This window comes from Ictidomys tridecemlineatus, unplaced genomic scaffold (genome assembly GCF_052094955.1).
Source record: "Ictidomys tridecemlineatus isolate mIctTri1 unplaced genomic scaffold, mIctTri1.hap1 Scaffold_4662, whole genome shotgun sequence".
Lineage (NCBI taxonomy): Eukaryota > Metazoa > Chordata > Mammalia > Rodentia > Sciuridae > Ictidomys > Ictidomys tridecemlineatus.
In genome coordinates this window covers 39,808-55,936 of record NW_027523025.1, presented here as the reverse complement: position 1 = coordinate 55,936, position 16,129 = coordinate 39,808, and the positions used below count along the sequence as shown (strand labels likewise).

General features: G+C 49.4%; 2 long non-coding RNA genes across 2 annotated transcripts; both read left to right on the top strand.

Moving 5' to 3' along the window:
* Positions 1-1,788: 1,788 nt before the first annotated feature.
* LOC144373736 (uncharacterized) lies at positions 1,789-5,586 on the top strand. Its single transcript, XR_013433296.1, has 3 exons — positions 1,789-2,232; positions 3,716-3,909; positions 4,146-5,586. It is a non-coding gene; the product is annotated as an uncharacterized LOC144373736 (long non-coding RNA).
* Positions 5,587-8,098: 2,512 nt separating this feature from the next.
* LOC144373735 (uncharacterized) lies at positions 8,099-14,563 on the top strand. The gene is made up of 3 exons (XR_013433295.1): positions 8,099-8,207; positions 10,709-10,806; positions 14,096-14,563. It is a non-coding gene; the product is annotated as an uncharacterized LOC144373735 (long non-coding RNA).
* The last annotated feature ends 1,566 nt before the right edge of the window (positions 14,564-16,129 follow it).

Sequence of the window (16,129 nt, the reverse complement as noted above, 5' to 3'; positions counted from 1 at the left end):
AGTCTTGATGGGATTGGATGTGGCTCAGAATGTCACCCTCATGAGCTCTACCCTGTTACAGCTGCAGTTCTGCAGTGGGAGAAACTCAAAACCTCAAAACACATGCACATGAAAGAAAAGAGCAAGAGCCAGAGCCCAAACAGGCCAGGTGTGGCAAAGACAGCTGGAGTGCCTAGGTTGGGACTCAGAATTATGTCAGTGGGGTGGCATTGCTGCTGGCACCAGCATGATAACAGAGAGCCAGCCCTGCTCAATTTGGGGAGCGGTGTGTTGGGGAAGGCAGCAGAAATTGAGAGGCAGGATTGAGTTTGGACCTAGGAGGAGGTTGGGTAAAAGGCCAGTGTGGGTTGGAGGGCCTGGGCAGATACAGAGAGGCCAGGGCACACCCCAAAGCCTGGAGACTGCACTTGATGTCCAGGGTTGTGAAACACTGCCTACCCTCTTACTCACAACTGAGAGCAAGAGGCATTGATGAGTTCAGTTTGTGTGCAGCTGCATCCAAGGTGGCTCAGCTAGGTACCTTTGTTTCCTTGACTCAGGAGGCTGGGAGTCCAGGCTCCACTGAGTCTCAGCTGGGAGGATCAGAATCTGAGTTTATGCCTGTGTTCCTAGTAGGATCCATGTTGGCTGAGCCTCAGTGTCTTTGTAATGAGAGGATGGGTGATTGTCATGTCTTTATCACAGGAAACACTTGCTAAATGGATTTGTTTGCTCTGAGGAGGAAAGAGAGGGGGGAGTGGTGCTGGAGACAGGGATGCAGACAGGAGTCATGGACTTGGCATAACTCGGTCTTGGAGATGATATCCCATCACCTGTACCCACTTCAATTTCCATGAATCAGGAGGCTGAGCCCCCTTGAGGTGAGGGGTGAACCGGTTCTGGGCAGCAGGATGCTGTGGTACCTCGGAGTCTCTGAGAGACCTCAACACTAGACACACTTGGCCCTTTTGAAATCTTAGGAGAAGCTTTGGGAAGTTGTATGGCAGAGGGGAACAGCCTCTGCATCTCAGTGCCCTCCAACTTGCCATGGTGTAGAGAGGGAACTGCAGCCAGGATAGGACGGACATTGACCATGTCCCTGTGTGGGACATAGGCGTGATTTGAGTTAGGGTGCATTCTTTTTCTCTCCTCTTCTTGTGATTGTCCTATCTCTACATTTGTGCTTTAGCCACCTGTGAGTCCCATCTCTGGTTTCAGAGAGAATAGAGGGTGTTATGGGCCAATAGACACAATAAACCCTAGAGATTAGATGCTACCTTACTTTCCAGAAAAGATTGGGCACACTATGAGTTGCACAATGATGGGACCAGGCTCCAAAAGCTGCTGCGAGGGAAGGACTGGTTGTGAATGCATTTTTGAAGGCTCCAAGCTGGAACTCTAGTGGCACCAAGCAGGGCAGATGCTGGTGGGGATGTTTGGGTAGTTGTTGGTGAACACATGCGCACCTGAGATGGGTAGGCATGGAGGAGAAATCAGCACCCCATAGGGCTTTTGAAAGTGGTCTTATGTGAAAAAAGGCTCAGGTATGGGCACAGGAAATGACATCATTGCCTTGAAAATGGATCAAACAGAACATGGAACCCTGGTATCCAGGCACCCACTTCACTGACCAAGCCATCCGAGCTCATTTGGTTGGAGAAACTGGAGTGAGAAGGATGTTCACCTGTCCTTGCAAACAATGCCGAGCCTCAGGCTCCCAGGAATCTCAGGGGGGCCAACTAGCCCTTTTGTGGATACACTGGGTGAGGCTTCATCTTAGATGCCAGATCCTCTGGCGATTGTCGCAGACGAGCTCAAGAGTAACAGTGAGTAGGGCAGGGCAGGTGAGCCCAGCAGGCCCTCTAGTCTGATCCCTGATGAATGGCCCAGGACTCCTATTCTGACTGTGTGTGTGTGTGTGTGTGTGTGTGTGTGTGTGTGTGTGTGTGTGTGTTTACTGATGGGAACTGTCCCATTGTGCTTTGACTCTAGTGTATTGGCACAAGTCATTTTTCTGTTTGTCACCATTTCCATTTTGAACCCACCATTCTTGGTCCCAACCCAGGGTGAAAATGATCAGAACACGGAGGAGCCCTTCAGGGTACAGAGCCTTGAACCTTGCAGGCAGGACCAGCTTAGGAATGAGCTCCTGCCTGACATTGGTGGGAGGAACCTACATTTCAGCAGCAACATGGGGTTAATCTCCTGGGATTTCATCCCCACCCAGCACGTGCTGGATCTCTTGTTCCCAAGGTAAGCACCAGACCACCAAGCCCAAGTGTGTAGCCCTCTCATGCCTGGGTCTTGGGGCTGCCATGTACCTCTCAGGGACCCAAAGGTTTGTGATACCTAATGAGATAGAGGACCACACTCATAGTGGAAAGTCAGCCCCGAATGGGACGAGTCCTGGAGGTGCTTGCCACAGCCTTGCAAGGGCAGTGAACTCCCCTCTCAGGGAGAGAAACCATCCTGACTCCAGCTGATCCACAGAGGTCCGTGGAGCAGTCCCTACACACTGGGCACCACAGCTCAATGGTGTGCACTGAGCTCATTCCCAGGTGGACTCAGCGAGGCCAGGTGGTCTTTCTGGTGTGATGTTGGCTTCGTGAAGAACGTAGATCTGTGCCAGAGGCGTCTCAAAACTCGGGCCTTGGGAAGAGCACTTTTGGATTAATAAAGACATGTTAATTTCCATAGTGGGACAGAGCGTCCTAGCTGGGACATAGCTGGACAGGGGATTTGGACTTGGCAGCTCCCACACCCAGAGATATGTGGGAATCAGCAGTTTGGGCTCATTTACTGATGAACACAGAGAAAGCACCCACTGTGTGAAGACACGTTTCCAGTCATGTTTCATAATTCAGTGAAAAATGGGGTGCAAATGACTGCCATTGTGTCCCTTTTCATGGGGGTCAGCCTAAAACCGCAGGTGCCATGAGTACATATCCTACATGTGAATGCATTCCTGACTCCATGAGGCATAACTGCACGTTTTCCTCTTCAGTGACTATGGTGGACCCCTGGACCAACTTCAACATGGAATGGGCTTGGGGTCAAGAGGGTGGGCTCCTGTTTCCACAATAGGGACCTGCAAGGTGATTTTACTTGGGAAGGCTGAGGAAAGACTGCTCTCCCCAATTCTGTTTTCTGCCTGCAGTGTAAGGTGTGGGGCTTCAACAGTAGGAGGGATAAGGCGGGGAGTTGTAGGTAGTCATGGTCCTCTGGGAGAGCCCCTGGGACAATTGATCCCCCCACACCACACCTCCCTGTCCTCCCCCAGGGCCACAGAGATGTGCTCTGCACTCATGGGAAAAGAGAGGTCCACTGCTACTCAGAGGGACTCAGTGAGAGCTCACAGAGAATGAGGTAGCATTGCAGCCCACGCCAGGGTAGGAATTGTCTCTTGAGCCCTGAGAAGAGTGGGCAGGAGGACAGACACTCTTGGAAGGTGCATTCCAGGTTGGAGAGCAGGTAGCCAAGAGGAAGAAGAGTGTCAGGCCTGCCCAGAGGAGGGGAGATCTTGTCAAACCATGGATCTAGCGCTCCTTTGTTGAAGGTTCTTTGCCTGTGGCGACCTGTCCTGTCCCTGCCTGTACAGCCACTGTGACTTGTCTGGGGTGGACTGGTGTGTTCAGAGCCAGGGATGGTTCAGGAGTGTAGGGTCAGAAGTTTGCTCTGGAGGCCGTGGTGAAGGCAAGGCCAGGGTTTTGCTGACTCCACACCTGCCTCCCCACAGTGCCTCACCTTCCTTCCTGGGGACCTGGGTGAACTTCTTCATCGAGGCTTCCCATCAGCCTCCAGGCTCTCTGAGTCCGCAGCTGCTGCTGCCGTATATGTATCTCTTCCTGGAGCACCAAGCACACCACCTCCTGGCCCCAACTGAAGATGACATATAAAGCCAGGCAGAGCCTGAGAGCCAGGCGGACTATGGTGAGTACCTAAGGGTATATGAGGAAAGGTCCGACTGCTGTCCCACTGCAGGGAATCTGTATGCCTGGTGTTGGGCTGGAAATTAGGATAAGCCTTTGTCCACTCAGGAAGTGACCCCAGTCTGCAAAGAGGTCCTGTGTGGGCTAAGGGCCTGAGTTCTTCCTAGGAGCAGTGGTATTGTCTGTCTGTGCGAAGGTCAGGGCAAGGCAGTCATGTTGGCATCTTTTCTCCTCTAGCTACAAGCTCAGTTCCTGTCACGGCTCCTAAGCCAACCCCAGAGCCAGAGCCTTCTCCCTGGGAAGGGGCAGAGCTGGAGTCCAGGACATCAGGGGTCTCCACTCGGTACTCCCCACGACCCCAGTACAACAGGTGGGTAAGAGGCAGGTGCCTCATTCACGTCTACCTGGAAAACGAAAGGACAACACAGTATCAGAGCATCCTGGTGAGTCTTCGAGCAGGGGAGTCTCCTGGGAGCCCACACTGGGGAAGACCGAGTCCACAGCAAACACCTTGGACTAGGCCTGTCTTCTTGAACTGGAGCTTCTGGAAGGTCAGGAAGGAGAGCAGAAAGTGAGGAAGAGAGAGGCGGGAGAGCAGCAGCATGCCAAGTCTGGGTGCGAGTGGGCCTGCGTGTTTTGGGGTGTGCAGGTCAGAAGTGCAGGAGTGAGTGCTGGGTTCAGAGGAGGTCAGAGAAATATCGAGAATGCAGGCCATCCTCTACTGACCTTGGTATTGAGGAGGAGTATATTGAACCATGGAGGTTGAAGCAGAGGAGTTGGCAGTCATTTTCTTGTGTGTGAGAGGGGATATGTGGCTGGTTGAAGAGAAGGGAGCCATTGTAGAATGATTAGGGTGGGTAGGTGTGGGTCACAGACAACTGGGGGCCTTGGAGGGACCCATTAGTGTCCTAGTTTGCATGTATATGAATAGAGATTCAGCGGCTCTCTCTGCAGAATTTTCCTGAGTGTGGAGTATCCATCATGAGACTCTGGTGTCCACCTCCAGGGAAGCCATGTTGAACCACTGCACCTGCTGAGTCCAAACCTCCTGATACCCCAGAAAGCACTGACACTCTCGAGCCCAGCAACTTCCATGCCTATCATTAAAGAGTCCTAGTGTGTGTTGTGCCCTGGCTGTCAGTACCAAAGCACCTAGGGTTTGTGCCTGGTCCACACAAAAATGCAGCTGCATCCCAGACCAGAGCAGGGATATGGAAGTCCACTGGACCATTCCTACCATCTTGATGAGACTAGAGTGTGTCTGTACAAAGCCTTTTGGTCCTTATTCCCTTGTCCCTGTAGGGCATAGCAGGTTGAAGCAAACTCTTGTACCAAGATTGGACTAGAGGCTCATAGGAAGACCCCACATGATCACATGAAGGCCTCAGGTAGCAGGGTATCAAGATGGTGCCCTTGTGTTGAGAGCTCACTTGTCTCTGATTGTCCTTGAGCACTGTTCTCTGGGTAGCTACTCCCAAATTCCCTCTCTGATGAGCTTTCTCCAACCCTGCTCAGGTGACCTGCCAGGAAACGACTCCAGTCATCATCCGCAGGGCCTTAGATGCACACTTGCTCTAGCAAAAGGATCCAGAAAACTACAAGCTTCTGCAAATTGTCTTGAACCATCAGAGTAAGTGGAACCATCAGAGGGTAGGGAGCAGTGAGTCACAGTGGGCTCAAGATAACTGGGAGCCAAAACACAGTATGCGTTGGCCCAATGCCCAGGAAGAGTATGGTGGGACTTGTGCACAAAACAAAGTGTAATGATGGGGCATAAATCTGCAGGTTCTTCGTGTTCCCCAGGGGCTGTGGACCTGCCTATCATGTTTTCTTTCCTTGGCCTGAGGAGGCATTGCAAAGCTATTATCCACAAGGGGCCAAGAAGAGAGGCTTCTTTGTCTTGTGTCAAAGAAGACAGAAAACCACAGGGTGCCTACTTTGGCAGCCTTTCCTGACCTAGATGAGTACATGAGAAAAGCAGTTCAATGAAGAATCATTTCTGGCTTCCAATCTTTCTATTCACTGCAAACTGAGTCCATTTAGGACCAGAGGCCATTTCTAGAGAGAAGTGTGTGGTAGAATAGAACCCTCCACAGCTTGTAAACTCTTCTTAGAGAGAGAGAGAAGAGAGAGAGAGAGAGAGAGAGAGAGAGAGAGAGAGAGAGAGAGAGAGAGGAGAGAGGAGAGAGGAGGGGAGAGGGGAGAGGGGAGAGGGAAGAGAGGAGGAGGAGGAGGAGGAGGAGGAGGAGAAAAATGAAAATAAGTTGAAGGAGGAGACAATGAATAAGAAGGTCAAGATGACTATAAGAAGAAGCATGAGAAGAAGATGAAGAAGAACAAGAACAAGAAGGAGAAACACAAGCTGAACAAGAAGTATAACAATAAATTGATTAAAAATGTGAATGAGAATTATACTCATGAGGAGGAAATGCATAAGTGGGGAACTCAAGAGAAATATATTGCTCTGGATGGCACAGCCCTGCTTTGGACATCCTCCACCCACGCTCAACACACCTCCAAACCATACCCCTCAAATTAGTGTAGCCCTGTATGAGTGGATGAATCCACTGGCAAGGTGGAGGCACCCACCATCAAGTGATTCCCCCAAACCCATGTGATCATTGCTGCAGTGTGGAGAAAACCTTCAACACATGAGTCTTTGGGGACCAATCCAGATATAAAGTCTAGCTGTTTCTCATTGGTGGGTCCAACGTGAACTAAGAGGTTCTGGGGTGCGAGGGGCTATTTCCTTGAAAGTTGTTCCTGTAGTGGACCTCCTGTGCATAGAGGGTCCTCAGGGAGGAATCAGTGGGGAGTCTTTGGTGGAACAGTAGCTGGATTTGGGGGCTCTCAGGTCTGTGTGTGAGACCTGAGCTGGCAGAGGCTCTCAGTTGTGGGGGATGTTGGTAGTGTATTCCTTGAGTGTCACCTACCACGCCTCTGCCCCTGCCTCTCCAGAGCTGAGGATCCCTGCTGATGGGAAAGTATATTACGCCCTGGATGGAGGAGTGGATTATAACTTTCTTCTTCGGGAAACAGATGCCAGCAAGTCGTTGAAGGTCAAGCCAAAGGAGGTAAACAGCCACCTTCTTCAGTCTTTACTCCTGGTGCCACTCCACATCCTCCAAGGGGACAAGAACCTCATGTTCTAGAACGCCCACAGAGCCAACTGCCAGGCTGGGTGGGGTGCAGTTGCTGGGTTTTGCTGATGTTGTCATCCCCCACAGTTCTTGGAGCCTTCTGTGGCAGTGGCATCCAGGATCCCAGCAGCTGTGAGCAGCAGCTCTACAGTGGCTGCAGGATCATTGCCCCAGGCCACCCAAAGCAATGAGTGGTGCATGAGAAAAGTCACCAGTAGCAGCTCCTCTCTGCTTCACTCCAGCGAGCAGGTGGAAGACAGCCGCTTTGTTCACGTCCTCCTAGAGGGACAGAGCCTGAGGGAGACAAAGTGCATCCTGGTAAGCCCGACAGCAGGGCTGCCTCCTGGGTGTCCACACAGTGGAAGGCAGGAGACACAGCTAACCCCGGGGCTGTGGTGGGAAATAGAGAGAGGTCCGTCTTCAGGGCTTGACCTGAGGAGGAAGAGCATCAGCATGCCCAGCTCCAGCGGTGAGTGGGCCTGTGTACTGTGGGTTTTGCAGGCCAGAAGTGCAGAAGGAAGTGCTGTGGACAGATGAAGGCATAGATATGTCCAGGGTGCAGGCTGCAGAGGCCAGGGCCTCTCAAAGCTATCATGAAGCACTCAAGTGCACACTCTTGTATCTGAGTCTGTTTTGTGTAGTGGCATAAAGGACCAAAATTTTCAGTGCATTTGCCTCTTCCACCCACAAAGGCAGCCTGCATCCCAGAGCACACTTTGTGTGCAGATCCCTGGCCCATTGATGCCATCTCAGTGAGATGAGAGTGTGTCTGCGCATAGGCAGTTTGAATCTTTGACCTGAGTGGAATGTGGCTCCCCAGGGGGAGGGGAGATGGCAGGTACAGGCAGATATTTGTACCAGGATTGTTCTAGTAGCACATTGCAGGAACCCAGGGGGTATATGGAGGCCACACTCAGGTAGCAGGATAACAAGATTGTGCCCTTGTATATGTAGCTGAGATTTCTCCTGAATGTTTGACCACAGTCTTCTGGGTAGCTCCTCTAAAAGCCATTCTCTGATGACATTTGTCCCACCCTGATCCAGGTGACCTGTCAGTAGACAGTGACAAGCCTCATCCACAGGGCCTTGGACCAAAATATGTTGCAGCATGAGGATGTGGACAACTTTGAGCTGCTGAGAATGATGTCTGAGAATGAGAGTAAGTAGGACAATCAGACAGGGGGGAGACATGATTCACAGTGGGCTCAGGATAACTCACAGCCAAGAGAAAGTAGACCTTGGCCCCAAAATACCAAAGTGTGGTGGGCCTGGTGCAGGAAACCAAGTGCAGTGATGGGCGTGTCCAATGTGGAGGTGGTCAATGAGGCCCCAGGGGGCTGCTGGACCTCCCTAAATGTGTTCTCCCCTGGACCTGGTCTGGCAATGCAAAGCTAATATCAATGAGGGCAAGGCAGAGAGAGGCTCAATCCATCATCAGTTTGGTTTATGGCTCACTGATAAGGATGCCTTCAAATGAAGAGGAGGAGAACATGGGTCCTGATTGGATCAGCATTGCTGTGGATGGAAGCAGCACAGGTTCTGATCCATGGCCAGGATATGAGAAGTCCTGCCTACTCAAGAATGTCAGGATTGCAGCAACTGGGAACAGGACTCAGTAAAGATGAAGTCAAGGCCAGGGGACAGCCTGTTTGGGTTCTTTTGGGAACAATTCCAAGTCCTCTGTGCCTGGGTGCCCATCTACTGAAGATATCAGAATGGCCAGGTTATTATTCCTTCCAGCAACAAAGAAGGGCTCTGAAAAACGTAGGCCACAATGCTGAGCTGTCCACAATGCCAGTGCTCTTTCCTTTCTTGTGAGCCAGACACTCCTAGCCTCCACCATCCCAGCCTGTCCACAATAGAACCCACCATCTGTCGGGCACGTAAGTGAGTTTTCCCATTTTCACACACCGCCTCATTTGGGTTGGCTCTGTCTCACACATGAGGAAGACTGAGGTGCAAGGAGCTGGGCAAAGGGCAGTGTCTGTGAATCTCAGGGACTTGGGAGGCAGTGCAGGAGGATGGGGATTTCCAAACAGCCTCAGAAACTTAGGGAGACCCTGTACCCAAGTAAAAAGGCCTGGAAATGGTTTCAGTGCTTAGGTGCCTCTGGTTTTATCCTTGGTAAAAAAATAAGTCAATCAATAAGAAATTACCAAACTGAGAATCTATGAAGGTGATTTCAGAAACAGACTTTCAACCCAAGCATCAGTTGAGAGCAAGCTCCAGACCAGGGGAGGTTTGTGTGTAACAGACATCAAAAGGGAGGACTACCGGGGGCCTGGAACCCACTAGGTGTGATGGCATCTATGCCTTATGGCAGGAGGGTGGCAGTGATGCTGGCCCTCTCCTAGATTTTGGAAACCTTGTTTTCATTGGGGAAGCTTTATGGAGGTGGAATCTATTTTAGCAATCCTGGTCCAGATGAGGTGCTGACTACCACAGGTAGAAGCCTATCCAGAATGTGGTGTCTGTTATCAAGTCTTTCCTGACTGTGACAATGACAAAGAAAGGAAGTCACTTGTCTTTGGTCTTGGTTTCACTCCCGGCCATTGATTGAGAACTGATTTCATCTTGTACTACTGAACAGAGGCTGCGTCTGGGCAGAAGAGTGTGATATATTTGAACTCTTCAGAGGACTCCCCACCATTGCCAGAGAAAGAAGGAGAAGAAGGAGGAGGAGAAAGAGACACTCCTGAGTGGGTAGAGGATCACACGATGAAGATTAGGAGGAAGAAGAAGAAAAAACAGGAGGTGAAACAGAAGGAAGGGTGGAGGGAGATACACAAGAAGAAGAACAAGAAAGAATCATGTAAGAACAAGAAAAAGACCCAGAAAGAACTACAAGAAGATGCAGGACAGAAAGAAGAGCCAGAAGTAGAACAAGAACCAGAATACAAGTACCAAGCAGACAGCTCATGATGAGAAACAAGGGGAAAGAGAGCGAACCTAGAAAATAGAGTTGGGCTGGGGATGTGGCTCAAGCGGTAGCGCGCTCGCCTAGCATGCGTGCGGCCCGGGTTCGATCCTCAGCAGCACCACATACCAACAAAGATGTTGTGTCCGCCGAGAACTACGAAAAAATAAAAGGTTAAAATTCTCTCTGTCGTCCTCTCTCACTCTCTCTTTAAAAAAAAAAAAGAAAACAATAGAGTTCTCCAGGGCACCACCCTGCTGAAGTCCTCCCATGTCCATGCCCAACACACCTCTGATGGATACCACCTCCCCTCCGCGTATTCATCCATGAGTGGATTCTGGATTCATCCAGGGCAAGGGGATGAATTTGCCCACCATCCAACGCTTCCCTGAATGCCCATGTGTGAGCATGGCTGCCCTGGGCAGAAAGGCCTAAGCACAGGAGCCTTTGCCAATCCTGATGCACAGCCTAGCAATGTCCCTTTGGCAGATCCAACCTGCACTGAGAAGTTCTGGGGCCCAAGGTGCTGTTTCCATTGCCAGGTGCTCTTTTGGTTTAGAATCCTATACATCATCTTCTCCAGGGAAGAATCACTGAGGGAGTCTTTGGTGGCACTGTAGCTGGATAGGAGGGCTCTCAATTCTGGTGCAGGTTCACCCTGGCGGAGACTCTCCGGGGGTGTGGGTGTTTTGTGGTATAATCCTTGAGTGCCACCTAACAATTCTGTCCACTTCGCTCTGCAGAAATCAAGGTCCCTGACCACTCACTCGTGTATCTGTCCATGAATCCGGGAATAAAATATTTCATCGTGAGGAAACGCCCCGACGTCAAGGGAAAGGAGGTAAACACCTACCTTATTCAAGCTGTACTTGTACTGCCATTCCACTCCCACCTGGGGAAATAAGAAGCCTCATCACCTGGACATATGTGCTAAGAGCCCATAGAGCCAACCGACAGGCTGGGTGGCTTTCTGTTTCTGGGTTTGCTGATGTTCCATCCCCCACAGTTCTCAGAATCAACCTGCAAGTCCTCCAGGCCGCTTTCCCACAAGCAGGTGGGAGACACTTGCTTAATTCACGTCCACTTAGAAACACAAAGTCCAAAGATGGCCAAGAAGGTCCTGGTAAGCCTGAAAGCAGGGGTGTCCCCTGGTGCTTACACCTGGGTGGGGAGCAGACACTGGTCCAATATCATGGAATACTCATGCCCTCTTGCATTGGAGCTTCTGAAAGATCAGGAGGATAGATGGGAATCAAGAAGGGAGAGGTCAGTGTGAAGGGCTGGAGCTGAGATGAGGGAGAGCAGCAGCTTGTCCACCGCCATGTCTGAGGGAATCTGTGTGTCGGAAGGCAACATGCAGTCCAGAAGGGCAGAGGCTGGTATGAGTGACAGATAAGAACAGGACAGGTCCTAGGTTGCAGGTTCCCCTGTATGGGATGTTGACGTCTATGGAGGAGGACAGCAGTGTGAGGTTCTGCATGTTCCTTGAACAAGGAGCTGAGAGGGTCTCTCTGCAGAGTCGATATGGATGTGGAGCAAGCACACTAAATGTCCAGGTAACCCAATGACCACCCTTGCCGGATGAGGTGCCCTCCTACACCCCAGCCAGCACTGAGCCTCTGGAGGCCAGGAGCTCTCGTGACTGTCTTTCGTCACTCCTGTGTGTGGTCATGTTTCTGGGTCTGTTTTTGTCCCTGGAATCCAGACCAAAGCCTCTAGGTTTTGTGCCTAGGCCATTCCCAATGCCACCTGCATCCTCGGGCAGACCTGGGATCTTGGAGGCTATTGTCCCATTCCTCCCAACTTTTGGGATGAGATTGCATCTGTATGCAGGTAGTGGGGTCCTTTCACTTCGAGAGGAGTGCAGCTCCACAAAGAGCAATGGCAGGTCCAGGAAGTCCTATTTACAAGGATTTGGCTAGTAACCTACGGGAAGAGCCCGCCCGATGAGCAGGAGGCCAGCTTCAGGTTGTAGGGTCATGGATGTTGCCCTTGTATTTAGAGTGGAGGTGCCTCCAGAATGCCCCTGCCCACTGTCCTTGAGTAGTCACTTCAAAGCCCATTTCCTGAAGGCCTGTCTCCCATGCTGCTCCAAGTGACCTGCCACGATAGGGCTCCTGTCATCATCTGCAGGGCCCTCGAGCTACACTTGCTTACTCAGGAGAAGCCGAAGGAATATGAGCTGGGCCAAATCATCTCTCACCGTCAGAGTAAGTGGGACAATCAGATGGCAGGGAGCAAGGGTCAGGATGTGGACTCAAGTTAACTCTTAGCACCAAAGAGTAGTCTCTGACCTCCAAGAACACTCCAACAGGGTGTGTTGGGGCTCATGCACAAAGCCAACTACACTTCTGCTGGTGGAAGGTCTCTAGGTCCAATGGTATACCCCAGTGGATATTGTGGCTCCCCACCAGGTGCCTCCCCTGGACATTAACAGGCATCTAAAGCTGACATCAGTGAGGAGTGAGGAGAAAAGCCTATTTCCAGGAGCAGTATGGTTCTGTGGTCTGGGATAGGAGTGGTTTCAGAGGAACATGAGAATGCATGGGCTAAAGAGGGAACTGCCATTTTGTGGATTGAAGCAGTAGGATTGAAAGCCTTCTGTATGATCAGAAAACCACTGCCTGGGCAGAGCATTTCCAGGATTCTAGCAAGCAGTAACAGGATGAAATTGGGAAGAAAACACAGCCTGGGGGACAGCCTGAATCATCTGTGTTTGGGCAAATTCCCTGGTTGTCTGTACCTGAGTCCACCTGCCAAGGAGTGATCACAATAGCCAGGTTATGATCCCTAATTAAAGTCAGATGAGGGCTTCCTGAGCACGTAGCCACAGAGCTCATCTGATAATAATGCCAGCACTCTTTCGTTGGTTGATTGGTTGGTTTTTGTGAGCCAAACACCACAGCAGCCATTATCCCAGCCTATGTATGCTGAAGACCACCATCCCTATGAGTTCTAGGATCAATTTTCTCCTATATTAACCTACTGTTAGGTTAGTAGAATCTATGGAAGAGGAAGTCTGTCTGGGGCCTTGGTAGCCTTAGAAATTTATAGCAGAGATCCCCACATCCAACCCAGAAAGGAAGGAGAACAGGCTCTAGGTTAGAGGAGGGTGACAGGAAACAGGTGTTCAGAGGAAGGAGAAGCTGGCTGTTGTATTCCCCCACTCAGGGTCATGGCACCACTGGGCCATACACCATGTTGGAGGGAAGAATTCCCTTTGCTGGTCTTTGGAACCATTGTTCTCAATAGGGCAGCATTTGGAATGTGGCCTCAATTCTCTGAGGCTGGTCCACATGGAGGTGGGCTCCACCAACACAGAAGCATGGCTCTAATGTGGTATCCGTGCTGGGTAGCCTGTCCTCACTGTGGCCATACTTGAGAAAAATAAGTTAGAAGAGGAATCCTAGGCCTTTTTCTCCGGGTTTCATAGCTTTCTCTTTGGTTGTTCACTGAGGCTGTCCATAAAGCTCTAGTGTGTGGCAGTGGAGAGCTCCTCAGCCCTTGCCACAAAGGCATAGAGTGGGAGAGAAGGAACAAGGCTGGCAGAGAGGGAGAGAGAGAAAGATGGAGAGGAGAAGGAGGACCTCTACATGGAGAATGAGGATTCAGTGGAGCCAATAGGAACAAGGTATTTTTTCCCAGGGCACAACCCTGTTTAGGTCTTCCTCCAACCATGCTCAACCTTTCTTCCAGTCCCTCCCACCTCCCAGTAGAGTATTCATCTTGAATAAGAATTTCATGTTGACATCAGAGCACTCACCATCCAATGCTTCCCTCCAAATTCACCTGTGAAGATGGCTCATGTGGGGTCTGAATCTTCGGCACAGGAGCCTTTTGTGGGAGATTTCAGATGTAAATCTAGTGGTGTGCTTTGGCAGATTCAAGAGGACCTGGGATGTTCTGGAGTCCAAAGCCTTTGGTAGGAACAGACATTAGGTCTGTTGAAGTGCTCTGCCTAGTTCTTCCTCAGGGAGGACTGTGGAGGTGGTCTTTGTTGGTATTGGTGCTGAATTGGAGAGCTCCCAGGTGTGTGGCTCTGGCCTTTTCTGGCACAGGCTCTCAGATGTTGGGGTGTCCTAGGGAGCACCTCCTGAGCCACCTTATTTTGTACACCCCTCTCTCCCCAGAGCTGAGGATTCCAGTGCAGGCCAACGTATTTTATGCAAAGAACCCTCACACAGAATCCAACTTTGTGCTGAGGAAAAGAAGCCTCTCCCAAAAGAATGATGAGTGGATCCAGCCTCAACCTCCCTCTCATCCTACAAAGAAGTCTGCAGCCCTCCTGAGGATGTTTGCAAAACCATTCTGCTGCTGTGTGCCTGGGCGGGGCTAAGGCAGCCCAGGAATATTTACATTGATTACTATTTGCTTCAAAGTTTGAATCTATAGCTTGCCATTGTCCTTGACCTTGTTTAGTAACACAGTTGTTAATCTATCCTGTATTTGTTGTTTCCATTAATATATTATTATTTTAAAATATATATGTTTTTGTTACCTGATCTACAGTGATGATTTGAGTATACTAAATGTAGCAGTGATTCCTAAAGGACACATCCAAACCAACAGGAAGGAATGTTTCCTTGTATCAGCAAGAAGTTTGTTTTTTAGGAGTTTGGCAGATGGCATTATCTGAGTCAGTTTTCCAATGGGGGCAATGAAGTATCGGCTATCATGGTACAAACAGAAACAAAGACACACAAACACACACTAGAGAACACACACACACAAACACTAGAGCACACACACACACACACTAGAGCACACACACACACACACACACACACACACACACACACTAGAGCAGACACACACACAATGAGAGATAGATAAACTGTTGGAGTTGGTCTCTTCTGAAATACTTTGGAGACATGGTTCTGATTTCTCCCATTTTGGAGTATTTTCAATTGCATAAGGTGTCCTGCAAATGAATCCCATGTCTGAAGAAGACATGCATGTGTACTTCCCATGCCACTTTCCACATAACCAGAAGGTCATGTCATGTAATATTTTTCATGGAGCTGTGTTTTGACTGTGAACCATCCCTTGAGGTCAGCTGTGGAATTTTCCACTGGTAGCATCACAATGGGGATCCACTCTTTGGATTTGGGGATATTTCTGATTTTTTTTATTCAGATTGGAAAGATATATATATATATATATATATATATATATATATATATATATATATATATATAGATATATATATATATAGATAGATAGATATAGATATATATATATATATAGATAGATAGATAGATAGATAGATAGATAGATAGATAGATAGATATAGATATATAGATATATAGATATATATATGATTTTTGATCAAAATTGTGCATTTGATGATAATGAATGCCATGCATCTAGGAATCTGTAGACTCTAGACAATGAATGAATGTCTACTGTTTCCTGGACTATTCTGCAAAATCCTGTAGCATTTGATCTTGTGTGAGGGCTTCATAGGGCTTGCAAAAAGTCCAGGTCAGATGGTCCTGCATAAAGTTTAGCTCCTAGTGGTCTCCTCCACAGCATAAATGCCAAGGAGAAACCCACTTCTACACAGAAGATGGGAAGCTACCTTATGAAGGTGATCGTAGGTGTTGGACCCTCTTGCTAGGACTCTTTTTCTATTGGGCCAGAACTGTGCTCTGGATGTGCTTGCTGAGAAGAGCTTGGAATTTCATGACTGAAGCAGTTCATGCAAGCTGCTTCCACTTGCAGGAACAAAGTGTGTTCTTGTTGAGCACTTTGGGCTGTCCCTGGTTGAATTAGAGTGTCAGAAGCACTTGTAATGATTGACATTCATGGTTTCACATTGAAGCCTCTGTGCCATCTGTCAAACACTGATGGCTGCAAGTGGGGCCCTGACTTTCAATGAGTTTTCTGGAAAAGTAGGAGTTTTGAAGAACTGATCTTCTCAGCATTCCCCTTGCCTCCCCAAGTTGGGTGATGTCAATTATACAGACTTCCTTGGGAGCACACATTTTATATTGGGCTGGAATTGGACTCTGGATGTGATTGCTGAAAATAGCTGGGGAATGGGAGAAAGAAAGCTGTTTGCTGCAAGAAATTTCAATTTGCTTTGTTGATTAACTTTGTTGTAAGTGAGCACATGCTATTTGTTTTCTGTGTGACCTAGAAGATATCAAAAGTGCTTCTTA